At 33.5% G+C, this 17,692-nt stretch overlaps 1 protein-coding gene and 1 long non-coding RNA gene across 5 annotated transcripts in view; one reads left to right on the top strand and one right to left on the bottom strand.

Annotated features, from left to right (window-relative positions):
- The window catches only part of LOC143204879 (uncharacterized), a 383,076-nt gene that overhangs the window by 119,472 nt on the left and 245,912 nt on the right, over positions 1 to 17,692 (bottom strand). The gene's annotated exons all lie outside the window — the stretch shown is intronic.
- Positions 16,995 to 17,376, top strand: LOC143204884 (uncharacterized). Its single transcript, XR_013007692.1, has 2 exons — positions 16,995 to 17,109; positions 17,169 to 17,376. It is a non-coding gene; the product is annotated as an uncharacterized LOC143204884 (long non-coding RNA).

Genomic DNA, 17,692 nt, shown 5'->3' with positions numbered 1-17,692 from the left:
AATCAGGATAGTACCGATGGAATCGCGAACCTAGTGATGTTCGGGAAATTCTTATTAGATTAAGATTCCATGAGGATTTGATCCTTATCAATAGTCGATTTAGTTTATTACAAATACCACAAGCCCAGTCTAAATTCTCATATACTATATTGCATGGTATTTATATTATCTTGTATATCCCCTGTATCTTATTTACCATTTTCATTATCATCAATTATTTCCATCAATATCATATATTTTCTCTTTGCAAACGCTTTTATTTTAATTTGTTGTGGTTTGTGTTGATTATTTTATTTTGAATAATTTTTTTTATAACATCTTTATTAGATACGCTTAGTACAATCTTAATTAGTATTATTATTACAATTAATTTATTACTACTTTTCCTTTGTGCTTGGATTAATTAACAATCAAGACGAGTGCGAGAAAATACATCAGAATGTATTCCTCAATTATAAAATTATAATTATTTATTAATTATTAACTTATAGATATAGTTTACACTAATAATACACACTAAATGTCTACACAAGTTCGTATGGTTTTGTTCGTTTCAATCTCCTGACATCCTGCGCGCTGTCCAGCAGTTGTATTGCTTCCACGTTAGTATGATTTAGTAATCTTCTTTCGTGTTTCAAGGCGAAATCCTGCACAACTTCGCAAATCCATTTGATTTCCAGGTCATCGTGCAGTTCTTCATTGGTTACATAGCGATAGGAATTGGTAATCAATCGAAGAACCTTGTTTTGACAGCGTTATATGACTAACTGATTTGAATTTTTAGTGCAACCCCATATTTGCACCCCATAGGTCCAATGGGCTTTATAATTATATTATAAATCAACCTCTTTGATTTTAGATCAAGTTGAGAGTATCTTCCGACTAACCAGTATAGTTGTTTTATTTTGGTTTTAATGTATTTTGCTTTTTGTCTAACGTGATGCTTCCAATTTAATCTACCGTCAAGATAGATTCGAAGGTATTTTGCTGATTCTGCTTGAGGAATCGGGCATCCATTGAGTGATATAATTAAGTTTTTATTATTTCGCCTTAATGCAAAATTAACGCGGACAGATTTGGACCTATTAAGTTAAATTTTCCAATCTTTTGTCCATTTGTAGACTTTGTTGACTGCCACTTGCACTTTTTCTATTGCCCTAGGCAGAAATATATCTTTTGCCATAATAACTGTGTCATCAGCAAAGGTTCCAAGAAGTTTTTTTTGTTGTTGGAACGTCAGCAGTGTAGAGCAGATACAGGAATTTTGAATAAATGAGGTAAGCTTATTTTGAGTTATTTCAAATGTTTTTTAATGGTAATTCAATAGTAGCATCAATACCAAAAAACATAGCTGATGGCTGAAATAATACGAATCCAGTTACATTCCAACATATACGCACAAGTTTCAATCAAAGTGTAACGTTATAAAAGTTTAATTTAAATTTAAATAATTCATTAGTGTCAAGTATTCTAAAAAAGCGGTTGTTATAGAAATAGTAATACGATCAATTTTGGAGAAATTATATACGAAACGCTTGAATGGGAAGATTTACTGTACTTATTAAATTTATTAAGTATTACTCATTGAAGTATGAGGACGATTCATGATGAATTCTGTCAATATACTTTTAAATATAATCTGAGTGAGTGCATTGAATATATATATATATATATATATATATATATATATATATATATATATATATATATATATATATATATTTAATACTAATTTTCAAAATTAATAGCGACTAATTTATAATTTCAATAATACATATATAGTTACAATCAACATATATAGTCCACAAATTTCAGATCTGTTATCAAGAAATGTTTTGTTGTTGTTACACTACTGGAAATTCCGAAATGTGAATACAACTAATAACTCTATTTGTTTCTAGGGTCACTAATAGCTTTCTTATGGTGAAATTAGACATGCTAATAATGTTTAATTTAAAAATATGCAAGCTATTCTAATACTTCATCTCTTTAGGCAAAATAATGATATTATGCACAAGTCAGTCAAATGTACCAGATATGACTATTTAATAGGCACACTGGCGCTGTAAAGTATATTACCCTATACTATACTCTGTCTAAATCTTAAATTGTTATATACGTGTTGGAAGCGACCCTTTGGCAGTTTTTTCAGTGGACGTACCCTTATCTCTATTGCAGTTTCAAGGAAATCCAAATTTCACAATATTGACCAGAAAGAATTCGTAATGGCGTAGGATCTGGTGGATAAAATAAATGAAAGGGACAGAAACCTCTTCACAGATGATCCGGTATGAGATGCATGATATTGACGGAGAGTGTATGATATTTCATCTATATATCATGATATTTCAAATATTATGCTGACTAAGTTTTTGGCCATAGGGACAAATGGTAACTAGTAGAGGATCTGAGGTATTGGTCCAGGAGATATTTGATTACACCGGATAGATTTTTAATAGGTGAACACTAATAAACAAAATGATAGGGCGATAGGATTTACTTAAAACCTACCGAGTCTTCTATAACCAAACGCCATAGCTTTTCACGAATTTCTCAGGTAATTTTTTTAAAATTAACTATATCTAACATTAGATATATTTAGTACAATCTGAATTTACAAAGTTAGGCATTACTATTGTTCGATTGTAACAGCTGTGGCAAAAGTTCCGCTACCATTTTGAATGCGCGTCACCTTGGTTTTGTGACGTAGCTCAGTTTCGCTTTAACCATTGTGTTGCATAGATGTCCATATTTTATTATAGATAAATATACGCCACAAGAACGAGCTGAAATAGTGACAATATTTATTGAAAATAACCGTTGCATTATTGAGACTCAGGAGAAATTGCGTTAAAAATATTCTAATCGTCCAGTGCCCCACAGAACCATAATTTCTCACTTACATGCTAATTTTCGACAGTACGGTACTACAGCGGAGAGGCCTCGTTCTAGTAGACAACGAACGTCTCGTAACGCTGAAAATTTTACTCTGGTGCGCGATGAAGCCCATTTTCTTCTCAATAGCCACATCAGTAAACAAAACAGTCGGTTACGGAGAACACAGAATCCTCAATTAATTCATGAAACGTCATTGCATCCACTAAAAACAACTGTATGGTGTGGTATTCATGCTTGAGGCATCATTGGTCTCTATTTTTTTTTAATGACCTAGATACTGCAGTTACTGTTACTGTTGAACAGTATCATGACATGATTCGAAATATTCTTGGGTCCAAAATGGAAAAGCAAGGACTAGAGAACATGTGGTTTCAACAATATGAGGCCACAACACACACAGCTCGTTTAACATTTCAATTATTGAATGACGTTTTTTCACAAAGACTAATTTCGCGAAGTAGTGATTCAGTATGGCCAGCCAGATCTCCGAATTTAACAAGACCAGACTTTTTCTTATAGGGTTTTTTAAAATCAAAAGTATATGTAAATAAGCCCAAACGATTCAATATCTTAAAAACAATATTCCTCACGAACTTGAAGAAATTCAGTCTCAGATGTTACAGGATGTTATGAAAAATGCATTAAAAAGATCCGAAAGTTTCATAGCGGATAGCGGCCACAAAAAAAGAAATAAACCTTTTATGAAAACCAAACTTACTTATCTTTTCTTAGAGCAAAGTTACAGACAATCAAAATGGTAGCGAGACTTTTGTCCCCGTTATACTTCTTTTAATTTACATTGCAAGGCGAGTATTGGTTAAATTCATCAGTACGTCTTTTCCAGATACATGTCGCTTAATAATATTTGTCACAAGAAAACTAAGATGGTTTGCTTTTTAGGGGGACAGTAATATTGATCTGTTACTGCTGGTAATTACATCGAATCTTGGTCAATTACATATCTATTGCATTGCACAGTCTGCCTATATATCTAAATTGAATCGAACAACTTATGCAGTGTTTCATGTTTTCTCAACATTCATTTACCGCTAACCATCCTCCTTTATCGTTCCATTCACCCAATCTACGAAACTTCTTACACAATTTAATTTAACAATTCCGTCAACTCCGCGAAACTGAAGACCCTTACGTCCATTCCATACCGTGCTCTGCTTTCAACTTTGTTTTGTATCCTAAACTCTAGCATTACGTTATGCCTGCATTATTATGTCTTCGTTCCGGCCTGCTCTCCTTTGAGTCTCTATCCGTAATTTCCTGATAATTCGCAACTCTCAAGGAAATGTGGAATAAGGCCTGAACAGAAAACCGTCCAAGTTAATTGTTAATCATGCAGTTGGTTTTTGAAAATCAATGATTTATATTTTAGTTCGGGTAAATAAATACGGGTTGAATAATAATTACAGTAAATTAATCTTTATGCACCCATCAATATATCAATTTAAATATATCTTTTCTATATGATCACCATGGCCGTCTCATTTGTTTACCAGGTGTAGCTAATAATAATAATAACATAGTTTTCAAGAACTGAAAAAATGTATTTATGCAAAGTATTAGCCAGTTGATTTTATACATCTTGGCCATATCAGGCATATCAGGCAATTTATGCAAGCCATCTTCTTTGAAAACCATTCATCGAGATATTTTCCAACCCCTTCGCAATTGGCGAAGTGCTGCTCTGTAAGTAAGTATTCCATTGAGGCTTTCAAGGCATATTTTGGTTGCTTTTGCTTTATGACATGGTAGGTTATCGTGCTACAAAATCACTTTAGTCTCGGTACCATTTCTGACGTTAGATCAATACATAGTTCAAATTAATCATTTGTTGTTGCTAGCCATCACTACTAACTATTTTGCCAGGTTTCAATAGTTCATAATTCACTACGCCTCTCGGCTTCCTTCAAACACAGAGCATTATTTTGCGACCAAAACGATTTACTCTTGGTGTCGCTTCACCAGGTGATAAGCATGCTATTTTGCGCTTAGAGTTTTTAAAATGAACCCACCTTTCACCATCCGTCACTATTCAATACAGAAATAACTTCCGAGCATACCTTTGAAGCAGCGCTTCACACCTATTCAATTAATTTCAAACTTTCTCATCTTTTGGATTTTTCCCATTGCTACTAAACGGTGCTAATCATTTCTTGGACCACATTTGATGTTACTGATAATTGTATTTTAGTTTGAGTTGGGGTTTCATCCAATAACTCCTGCAAGTTCGCATCCTTAATTTATTTCGGTCTACCAGAAGGTTCTTTGCCTCGCACATCGAAATCACCACTTTGGAATTTTATAAACCACGATTCAGACAGTTCTAAGGTTAGAGCATGCTTACCGTATGCTGCCACCAATCTATGATTTTCAGCGGCTCTTTTCTATTGGTTGAATAAGAAGTAATGTGCAAATGCACGTTTTCAGACACAAAACTTGACATTTTCAAAGAGGTATCGATATATAACGGCTTTACTTTCGCAAAAATACAACACGCATAGCTTTGAAGATTTATTCAGTAGAATAGAATAACATATGTGTTAAATCAAAATATATCATTGTGGCGACCGCCACGACCCTTTAGGCCACCACGAATTCACCAACAACAAGTACAAAGGTTGGCAACGCCGGTGGATTGCTACCATACAGTTCCAGACTATTAAAGACCATCACGATGACGTCTCGCTCTCTTTTCTTTTCTCCATCCCTTGTAACATTACCACTTCCACAGCGCTACCGTACTTCCTCTACCTAACCTAAAATTCTGTTAATTCTCCCGTCGACCACATGTATCAATTTAATAACGAAATAAACAAGTTTACTCTAACTAGTGATTTTAGTTCTCCTGCAAATTCCTTCTAAAAATAGTAGTGAGTGTTCCGACAAACACTCCTATCAACAGCCATTCATTCCGACCCACCGACCTGACGAACATTCCTACAATTGGTGACCTCGACGTGATCAAAGCGCTCAACAGCTAAATCGGCTCAACATAAGCCACTCGACAGGTACTTGATACGTGCATAGAAGGACAGCACGAGGAATGGATCATGACTCATCAACATCACATAGTCGACGACATCCCACGAGTCTAGCCTGATGGACGAAAATCACAGAAGCCCATCATATATAACATCAACACATGAACACCTTTGCATCACGAAACGGGACACGTAAGGCACCACACTAATAGGTACCCTCAAAGAAAGCTAAACGCCCCAAGACGAGCGATGTCCTGTTACAACTTCGACGGCAGCTGATCCCATAAAACTCCTCGCTCAGGTTGGGATCCTCATCTCATCAGCAGTCCCTGGGCGTTTGTTTGCATGATTGCGGGTGCACTCCGGAACCTGCACCACGTAGAGGTATGTTGCACGGCGGTTCCACTAGGAGGGGAGTTATGTGGCGACCGCCGCGACCCTTTAGGCCACCACGAATTCTCGAACAACAAATACACAGGTTGGCAATGCCGGTGGATTTGTACCATGCAGTTCCAGGCTATAAAATACCATCACGACGATGCCTCGTTTTCTTTTCTATTCTCCATCCCCTTGTAACAATACCACTTCCACAGCGCTACCGTACCTCCTCTACCTAACCTAATATCCTGTCAATTCTCCCGTCGACCACATGTATCAATTTAATAACGAAATAAACAACTTTGATCTAATTAGTGATTTTAGTTCTCGTGCATGTTCCTTCCAAAAATAGTAGTGAGTGTTCGGCCAAACAATCGTATCGACAGCCATTCATTCCGACCGACCGACCGACGAACATTCCTATATCATACTTAAGGCTAGTGACATCTGTTAGAAAAACTGGTAATTACTTTCCGGTACAGCCGGTACATATATTTTAGATCGTAGTGAATTATTTTAGCTAAAATAAATTCTTAAAACAAAATAAAATTTAAGAGCAAAAACCCACTCGCTCAAATGCACATTAATGACTAAATTATTATCTCGATAGTTTAATGATGACACAAAACTGTCATCTTTTGATTGCATTATTTAAATTCAGAACTTTTGAACTTTACTTTGTGCGTGTATAAATGGATTCATCTTTCATCAATTGTAAATTGTTTGAAGTCAATAGTCACCTTCTTTAAAATTAGGTTAAATAAAATTGATTGATTTGTAAAATAGTTTTGAGGGATATTTTTATTATGAAATATTATATTATTATTCATCTCTAGCTACTACTATTTATTAGGTGTTTCATTTTTTGAATGTACATACATATTCTCGTTTAACTTGCCCTACCTTATTGAAACTAATAGTTACTTACTTTTTATTTGATATGTTACATATACAACAGCCTCAGAACCATACGTTATTTTACTGCATTAAAAATATCTTTTTTTAAAGCATTTTTTTGGAATCGTATGTTCCGAAACAATTGTTTTCTATTGTTAATCCATGAAACAAACTGCTACGGAAGCCCCTAAAATCTATGGACTCATTTGTAGATAGTAGATTTGTGTATCGGTTTTGATGCTTTTGAAACCAGAGGTGCCCTAAAAATTTTATTAATCAATAAGCTTTAGAGTTTTAGTAAACTTTTAAAACATAATAGGATCATTTAAAAGCAAGGGTATTATATTTTACATGATGTCCTAAATTGCTTCAGGGACAAAAATAAGTTGTTCTTTGTATTTATTTTAATCGGTGTAGGATCATACATTATTTTGACATATTTCTACGCTCAAAAAATAGGATGGAATTTATAAACTGTCTAAAAGATAGGAAAAAGTAATAATTTTCAGTGGACAATACTTTAAACAATGTTTTTGTTCATGTTTTTATTGAACTAAATTCACATTTGATTCAATTAGTTGTCTTCAATTCATATATACCTGAACCATATAGTGTTGCTCGATATAAGTAAATACTGCTAGTGGCATAGTTCCACACAGGTATCTGAACGCACTTTTATATTGTAATATTATATTTTTGAGTTTTTACTACTTATATTGTCATAATCTCTCAAATTCAAAGATAATAAGAAAAATAAAAAACTAAAAGTATAGTGCCCAGAAAATGTAAAATGAACCGATCAAAATTAATTACAAATTTAATTACTGAGTGTCTAAGAATAGAATTAAGATCTAGATGGATAGGGGAAGCTAAACATGATTAGTAGATCGTTTACGAATAATAATAAGAGAAGACAAAATAATAAAAAAGTCAGCAACAGGAAGTAAATTATATGACATAATCAGAGACATAATTTAGAGAAAAATCACGATATCTGATGAGAAATACGATATAACGACAACTTTGATATAAGTGGCCGTCAAAATGAGTTCAAGGTTTGCCTACTGTGGAACAAATATAAATACAGTAAAATCATTGTCGGGTGTTCCTATTAGATAACTTCAAAGTTAACTATATCTAGTTGTAATTGTTTAATGAGCTCGTTTGTGTGGCAAGAGTCCACTGAACGTTCTAAATATTTGGTAAAAATAGTGTCATTCTTTTACTTCATTAGAAGTTATTGAGTCTTACAGATGGACGTTCTAGAAGTTCATATTGTGTGAAGTAAATGTTGGTGTTAAAATTGGTTTACTCGATTTCAATTATTCGTTTGTTTCAATTATTGAATCGCTACTGAAATGAAACGGTGTCGTGTCGTTTTCGCCTAATGGTTTCGAAGGACTAAAAGGGTATTATGATAATAACTACGAAAATAATAGTGGTCAAAGTCCGGAGAAGCTGTACAAACAATTGCAAGGCCCTCATTGATGCTAAGGAAAGTGTTTGGTGGGAATGGATAGGAATTATTCTTCATGAGCTACTGGCCAAACAAATTAGAGTCGGTAATTTTGGCGACTAAAGTAGGCAGTTAAAACTCAGTAGGCAGAAAACATCAGTAATTGGCCAATAAGAAAGACTTTGTCTTTCATCTCGGTAAGACTAGATCACACGTATTTCTAGTGAATTAGAAAAATTAGAGACATTGATTAGATTAAAACTTTGGAAGTTATACTGTAGAGTTATAGAATTATATTACTGTGAAAACCAGATATTGACTCTTCCGATTGTCATTTGTTTTGGCCTTTCCAACATTTTCTTAATGACGTTAACGAGTTTGAAAAGGGCCTCTAGTAAATCTCACAAGCAGTGGCAAGAGGTTATTGAAGAAAATAGCACATATTTTTCATAATTCATTATAACAATCTAGTAAATTAACATTAATAAGCTTTAATATAATCTGTCACGGTTTTAAAAATGCAAAGCAATTATTCTACGAAAGACACTTTGCGATCATCTTTATCACTGTCCTTAATCTGCACTGAATTGGACCTATAACTTCACTGAACTAGATCAACTGGTTTTACTTTCTTTAATCTCCTGACCAAGCCATCATTATCTAGGATCTAGAGAGCTGGTGGAGATCCTGTTCATGTCTTTGGTCGTAGTTCTTGATAACAATATCAACAGTTTTTATCTTCAGGTCCTTATGCAGATTGTCATTACCATTCTACCATTGAGCATCAGCAGTATGTCGCAGTACCTTATTTTGGAGTATTTATATGATATTACTATTGCTTTGGCTGGTACAACTTCAGAGCTCAACACGATAAGTCCACCCTGGTTTCAAAACTTGATGGCAAAGCAAAAGCTTATTATATACTGACGGGGTCGAAGGTCTATCTAATAACCAGTGTTTTTTTGTTCTTCAGCATGAATTCTTCACATTATTTCTTAATATATGGCTTTCACCTGAGTTTAACATCAAGGTTTATGCCAAGATATTTGACTTTATTTCCATACGAGACTACTAGATGATTTATATATACTGGCTTGTGCTTGACTTTTTGTTAGTAAAATCAATATGCGCTAAATTATTATGATTAATTTAGCAGCATTGTATTTTCGCTATAGTAGTTTGTACTCTTCCGTTCAGTAGCTAAGATTGCAGTGTCCTTTACAAGTATAGTAACAATATCTATATTGAAAAGAGGCAATGTATAAAGGACTGATCCCAATATACTTCTCTGTGGAACACCTGCTTGTATTTTGCTTAAGTCATAATAGGCATCTTTTTGTTTAGTTTTGATGTATCGGTTATTTATATATAACTCAACAAATTTTGTATATTGGTTAGGGAGAAGCATATTAATCTTGCTAAATTTTATCGAAAGCCTGAGAAATTTCTATAAATATTGTAGAACAAACTTTATTGTCTTCTAGTGACTTTTCTATGGCATTTCTTCTAGTGGCATTCACAGAACGATTCCAATCGTGGAATGTTGTTTTCTGAAAACAAATTAATAAACCGGAATAAGATGCTTTTCCTGATTAGAATGATTCATTTTATTGTTTTCAATTGAAGTTTTTCAAATAATTTGGACATTGCCGGCAATAATAATATTTAGCCGATAGTTGACTTTCCGGGTTTACGAAACATAATACTTCAGGCACCATCCATAGTTGTAGTACATATTGTAGTCAGAATGAAGCACTTATTAAGTTGGTGATCTTAATTAGTGACCAGGAGCATTCTATGGGTTAATGTTATTTTTTATTTCTTTTTTAACTTCGGTGAAAGTGACATATGGAATTTTCGTTCTTTCTGTCCAAAGGCTCTGGGCAATGATTTAACACCATCGAATATATGGGGTTGAAACATTCTCCCAAGGAGGTCTGTAAATCTTGTAGCCTTCTCAGCACTCGCATTATTGGCAAGTTTAGACAGAAATTCACTCATACTGTCATTTTGTATTTGTTTAATTTTAAAACTAATATAGCACATGTATCATTGATTACATATCTATTCAACTTATTGTTACGGAATAAATGTCAGTATGCGGTAGTGTTAACATTTTCCTGTTATTGATCTGATTGGAAACGATGACAACTAAGCGAAAAAGGAGAAAATTAAATCATTTTATTCGTCCATTATCATAACGACCGCAGCCGAAGGGAAGCCGAGGTGGCATAAATCGAATCTAAGGGACAGGCAATATATAACAAACGTCTTTGTTATAGGAACCGTCGGTGGTTAGGAACAGGTCGTGCCTTATCGTATATATCCGGTCCCCCTCACCCGCCAAAGCCTCCGCAACTAAAAATGCGTATATTTAGAAGTAAACAGCAATATATTTCCCCAACACTCTCTGCATATTAAAATTTATTTTGCTGTTCGGGGGCATTTGCGCTTCGAAAATTTCAAGATTGCTACTATAAATTCGGATTTAATGGGATCGAGAAGGACCCAACGTTTTACGATACAATGGGAACCAATAACTAAACCGTTCGGCTTTAACGGGCGGGGGATATTTTTTAACTGGAATAAATGTATTCCGAAGGAGTAACAAACCGCCGCCGGCGGACGTGCGGCGAATTAAAGAAAAGGAGAAGATTTCTGATTAAGATATTGGATGTAACATATGTTGCAATAAATTTCGGTCGACTATGGTAACCGCGAGCGCTACAGCTACAGCGGGTTCGGTTCGATACTCGCATTCAATCTGCTGAATTAAACAGATGAAGTCGAACATTCTAACCGACGAAAAATTATTACGATACAACCCGCTCTAATTCATGGGAGGGGTTTCCCGATTCTCCGATCGGTGATTGCTTAACGAGCATTTATTTGCGGAATAAAGGGATTTTACTTGGGCCATTCATTGTTTCAAGATTTATATTAGAACCTTGGGTAATAGCATGTGACTCTTAACTCAATAACACATTGGTGACTCTTGGTAAAAGTTTTAATGTGCTCTGCAATTTTTGAAAAGAAAGAAAGTCCATCTTGCTCTCTTTTCTGTCTGCAAATTTGGTCACTTTGTCATTAAAACTGTCTTTTTCAGAGATAAACTTTTTCTCAACAGATAGTATGGAAATAGCTGTTAAAGGATTTCGGCCATTGAATTTCTGAGAAACGTTTTGATGTCCTGATGTTCTGATGTTCATTAATTATGTCATAGGTGTTGTTACCACGACTTCTAATAAATGTCTAATGTCTAGTCTCTCCCAACGTGTCTCCAAGATACTTTGCTATTAAGAATTTTGGGTGAGGTATTGCACCATTTAATTTTCTGCTTTCATTTCTTGAATAAATAACTGAGTTCAGTTCGTAATCGTTTTTTACCAAGTGTGGTATAAAAAGGAACATACGGAAGTGAGTTTATCCTCAGGAAATTTACCGTAATACTCTCGAAGGTATTCCGAAAAGAAAAGTAATGCAACTACTATATGCAGTATAAAACGAAATCGATCTTTTACACAATTTATCATAACATCACCACTAAAGCGAAAATTCGGTGATGACTTATTATATCTCATGCTTCACTAATGATGTTATCGATATTATTTCGAACTTGAGTAATATTGCATTTAAAATTATCGATAGCGTCTCTTATTCCAGTAAGTTCGACTTTTCTTTGCTGCAGTTGGTTAGAAAGGATATCTACGTTGATGATGGGAAAATGACAAAAACTGAAAATCGGACCTTTTAATAGACAAAGCATAGGGGCTGCTGCACCAGACAGTGTGAGGCTGGAGAACTGATCTTCTATTTCATCCATAATTACAACGACTTGGTTTCTGTTTTTGTACACAACATTAATAGGCCCTATATTATAATATTACTCTTTCGACATGTCTCATAAAAAAGTTAGGAATGTCTTGTAGATTGCCAACAAATACACGGACTTGCTTATTTGTGGGAGTAGCGTTACACATAACCAAATTTAATAGGTGCGCTTAGCAATGTACATAATGAGCAAAGAGATAGAGTTTTTTAAATTATAATGCTTGAACGCCTGCATGTTGGCCGCTCGTAACCACTGCGTCATCATAAGGTACATTTAGATGAAGCCATAGTACATTCTAGCTGTAATAGTTTATCGTATACATCAATTGCGACATTTAGCCAAGAGTTGTAATGAAAAAGAGTAACTATGTGTCTCTTACTCGCTATTACTGATCTTTTTTCAACAATGCGTTGTCAAATTAATTCAACTGACGTCGGTAGATATGTGCAATGAGAGCTTCATTTGGGTTTAGCAGCTTGTAACACTATAAATCTTGGTGTTCCCACCAGATATACAGTAAGATTTGTGGTGATGAACATTCCGCATTGGTGCCCCTTCTGGAACAATCCATGTATTTTTTTTGTTGAAATTGCTGTAGCAGATATACTCTTTATTACTACTGCAATACCTCACAGAAAACTCGTCGTTTTTTTTAGTTTGACAAGCAATAAAACCGCAATAGTATAACGGTTCGAGGTTGCATCATAATTAACTAGAACTAGAAGGTCTAGAATTAGTTGATTCGTCAGCTGCTAAGCTGCCTGAATATTCCTTGAAATTTTAAACCCTTGCATATCATTATCTTCGATTTTTTAAAACTTATTTTAATAACACACATACTTTTTCATTCCACCTTAATGAAAAAAATACTAGTTAGTCTTATTAATAACACCTGTACAGTTTTGTCAATATTATAAACTTATTTGATATCCCAATAACGAATTTCTTCTAAACCTGACAAAAAAACCTGTTGTAATAAATTCACAATTTTTTTTTTCATTGAAGTAATTTACTGTAAATCAGATTCTTTGTTACAAATTTTGCAACCAATTAGTTCAAAATGTTATTTTGAATTTAATAATTTATTAGTTTGAAGTTGATAAAAAAACTGATGCCGATTTGTAAAAATAACTATGTAATGGTAATTTTGAAACGTAACATATAGTGGTAAGAAATGAACGACAGAACTTATTGAACTATCTATTTTTTATGTATAAACATCTGTAGAAATTATGTTGAAATAATGACCATTAATGAGATATACCGGTTGTTTCTCCATCATAGAATAGAGAATTTGGTTACATTGTTTCCAAATAAGGTAACCAAGAAAATAAATATGGAGGAATACAATTCTGAAGGTATATAATTTTTTTATTTGTTAAAGTATAGTCCTTAAGTTATCATACATATGTGAATTTGAGTAGCAACAATTGCACCGTATTGAGTGCGGTAGAGAATGTAGTTGAACAAGCATAACAACATTTGTTGGTACAATTTGTATGTTCTTATGCAAATATGCCATTGATGTTTGCGACAAGCTATATTGACAAAATCTTTAACGAGTAACAATATCAGTTGATCTAGTAATAACTATGTCGCGGATTCATTTTTTCCTAATAATGTTACATATGTATTTTTCAAGTGTTCTGTAGAATAACTTGCTATTTATTATTTAGAGAGAAAAATATATACATATTTAATATATTAGGCTTCCAGGTTGAATTAGCACATAAAAAAGATATTAAGTAGTTTAAAGCTGACCATATTAAATATTCCCTTCCTTTTAAAATAAAATAATATAGACCCTGCCACTCAATGTTTAATTACACATAGTGAAAACTCCGAATTTTTAAAATATTATTCATTATCAAACACATAAAGGTACATTTATGTCCAAGGTTTTTAAAATCTATTCCTTGTATTGTATATTGTCCCTAACAAACAATAAAAACACTAAAATTGCATATCTACACATTAGTACAACAGTATTAATAAATCAAACAAAACAATAACTTGTTTTTAATAATACCACATAACTCAGTGCTACCCACGGCCATAGAAAACATATCTTGTCTTACTCTTCTTTAGATCTTTTTTTAAACAAAATTTTATTTGCAGCTGTTTGAACATCCCACAGCGTTTTAGTACTGATCGCATATTTCTATAAAAGAGCATGTCATTTCGTATTACAATAATACATAAATATACGTAGGCATGTTAAGTAAGTAACAATACATCTTACAGTATTGTTTATAAAATAAAGTATTCTTTCCTTAGTTTTTTTTTGGATTCCTAAATAAAATTAACGAAAAGTGAATTAACTGAAATGAAATGCATGAAAGTAATTTGTCATCATTCAAGAGATCTCAATAAAATAACTAACTATCTAGTGTTATGATGAAATGCCACATAAATTAAAAAGTACTTGGTTTTGTAATAAGTTTAGTGAAATTATTTAATCATTTTTAGGTTCCGCCTTGTGAATAAGCAAATCGATATTTTTGGGTAGTTTTGATGTTGTTGATAATTGGATAGAGATCATGGATGATAGTGTTTGGTACTGGCAAACGTCGTTTAATGCTTTGCGTATTTTGATAAATTTCAAGTCGCTGCTTATTATTACAATATTTGAAAATGCCGAAGCCAGTCAAAACAAAAACAAAAATGGTAGTCGGAAAAGTATCCATAGAAAGCTTAGAGATATGTAGCTCTTTGAGGAAAGCAGATCATACTTTCATACGGTGTTGGGTAATATAGGATTTAAATGGTACAAAGTTGACCTATGAAGAGGTCTAACGGAACTTCCAGATATTTCTTTTAATAGAATGCAATTTACAAAAGCATATAATAAAATGAAGCAAGACTTATTATTTCAATTTGTGTTTTTAAATGAGACATGGATAATTAAGAAGAGGACCAAAATAAAAATAGTGTTAAAACAACAAAAGTTAATGGAAAAAAATAAATGGTGGAATAATAACAATTAATTAGGTTCTATTGGTCATAACATTTGTTAATAATTCATTGCAGATCTATTGTTATTCATACTACAAACAGGATTGGTTAATAACACCTTCGGTTAGGATGAACCCGATCATAAATATTGAAAAAAAAATTGACTAATGATGAACTTGTAAACGAATGTTAGTTAACAGATCAATTGAAAAGTCCTCGCCCTGACATATAGATGGCGGTACTAGAATTAAATCCATATGTTTTTTAGTTAGCCCTAACCCTGAAAAGATGCGTGTATAAATTTGACAGCTGTTGGATCATTAATTTGTGAGTTATGGCATTTTGAGTGAAGCAACTTTTGTTATTGTGAAAAAATTGGATAAAAAGGAATTTCGCGTGTTGATAAAATACTGCTTATAGCAGTGAAAAAATACAGTTGAAGCATAAACTTGGCTTAATGCCGAGTTTGTGGACAATGCCCCAGCAAAATCTACCATCAAGGATTGGTATGCTAAGTTTAAGCGTAGTGAAATGAGCACCGAAGACGGCGAACACATTGGACGCCCAAAAGAGATTGTTAACGACTAAAACATTTAAAAAATCTATAAAATAAATTTGAATGATCGTAAATTGAAACTGAATGAAATAGCAGACACTCTAAAGATATTAACTGAACATGTACATAATATCATTCATTTGGGTATGAGAAAACTCTGTGCAAAGTGGGTGTCGCGCGAGCTCACTTTTGACCAAAAACAAGGACGAGTTGATGGTTCGGAGCAGTGTTTGAAGATAATCAAGCGTAATAAATCCGAGTTTTTGCGCCAATATGTGACAATATATGAAACTTGGCTCCATTATTTCACTCCAAAATCCAATCGACAGTCATCCAAGTGGACTGCACACGATGAAGCCGCTCCAGACACAGTCGGCTGGCAAGGTTATGGTGTCTGTATTTTGGGATGCGCATGGAATAATTTTCATTAACTGCCTTGAAAATTGAAAACCATCAAGGGCGACTATTACATAGCATTATTGGACCGTTTGAAGGACTAAATCGGCGAAAAACGGCCGGATTCAAAGAAACGGAAAGTGCTGCTTCACCAAGACAAAGCACTACGTAATGAATCCCTGAATTGCTTATTCATCTACCGTATTCTCTAGATGTGGCCCCCAGCGGCTATATTCTGTTCTCAGATCTCAAAAAATTGCTCGCTGGGAATAAATGTTTGTCGAATGAATAGGTGATCCACGAAACTGAGGCCTATTTTGAAACAAAGGACAAATAGTACTACAAAAATGGTATCGAAAAGTTAGAGAGTCGCTATAATCAGTGTATCACCCTTGAAGAGGATTATGTTGAATAAAAAAAACTAAATTTGCCAATATGGGATTATGATTCAATGCTGACAATTTCTAATATAGAGTGATGGCAACTAAAAACTGAGGATATATAAGACTATATAATTAATAAAGAAAATATGTGTAATTAGGTTAAAATGTGTGAGGAGAGAAAAATTACTAACTATTTTGCAGATGTGGCAAATGCATTAGCGAGAATGAAATGATTAAATCTAGTTTTATCGAAAAAGGTGTATACAGGTAGCAACACAGCAAACAAAGAAGAAATACAGTCATATCAAATTGACTTCGCTAGATAACACTATACCGAAATAAACAAGAACTAAGCGTAGAAGGTAAATATGGTTTTTAATTAAAGTAAAATATATTACTTGGATATACAATTGTTAATTAGGTGGATTAGGCGTCAACGGATATCACAACATAAAAAATACAGGCCTAGGACTCAAACTCTTGGATGTTATGGAAAATAGTTCGATTTAAATATAATAAACAAAAGTCTAACCTTCAAATAACTGCATAATTAATTGTAGTTTATTCCTTTCTTAATATATACATCAGATGTATTGTAATGTTAAAATAAAATATATTTCATAACAGTATCTTTGTTCAATTATTTTATTTATTTTAGAATTTTGTAGCATATCAAAGCCAAAACGAACTATCACTCAGATTTGATATGGCAACATTGCGATGTTTTGACGTTAATAATTCAGATGACCCGAGTTCACTGTTGTATTAAACGGACTATAGTTAATTTGTGATATTAATGCATATAAAAACTAGTGTTTTAATAGCCATAACCATAAAATCAGCAAATATTAAATAACGGAAATTTATATTATCGAAATGCGCATGCTCAAGACTACCTATGTATTGCAATTTCTTTTATAAAAAACCATTTTTTCCATTGCTCCA

Source organism: Rhynchophorus ferrugineus, unplaced genomic scaffold (genome assembly GCF_030347505.1).
Source record: "Rhynchophorus ferrugineus isolate W39M unplaced genomic scaffold, kcgeb_rfMv2 rfM11, whole genome shotgun sequence".
Lineage (NCBI taxonomy): Eukaryota > Metazoa > Arthropoda > Insecta > Coleoptera > Curculionidae > Rhynchophorus > Rhynchophorus ferrugineus.
Note: the sequence above shows the minus strand (reverse complement) of the source record. Positions and strands in the feature narration are given on the sequence as shown.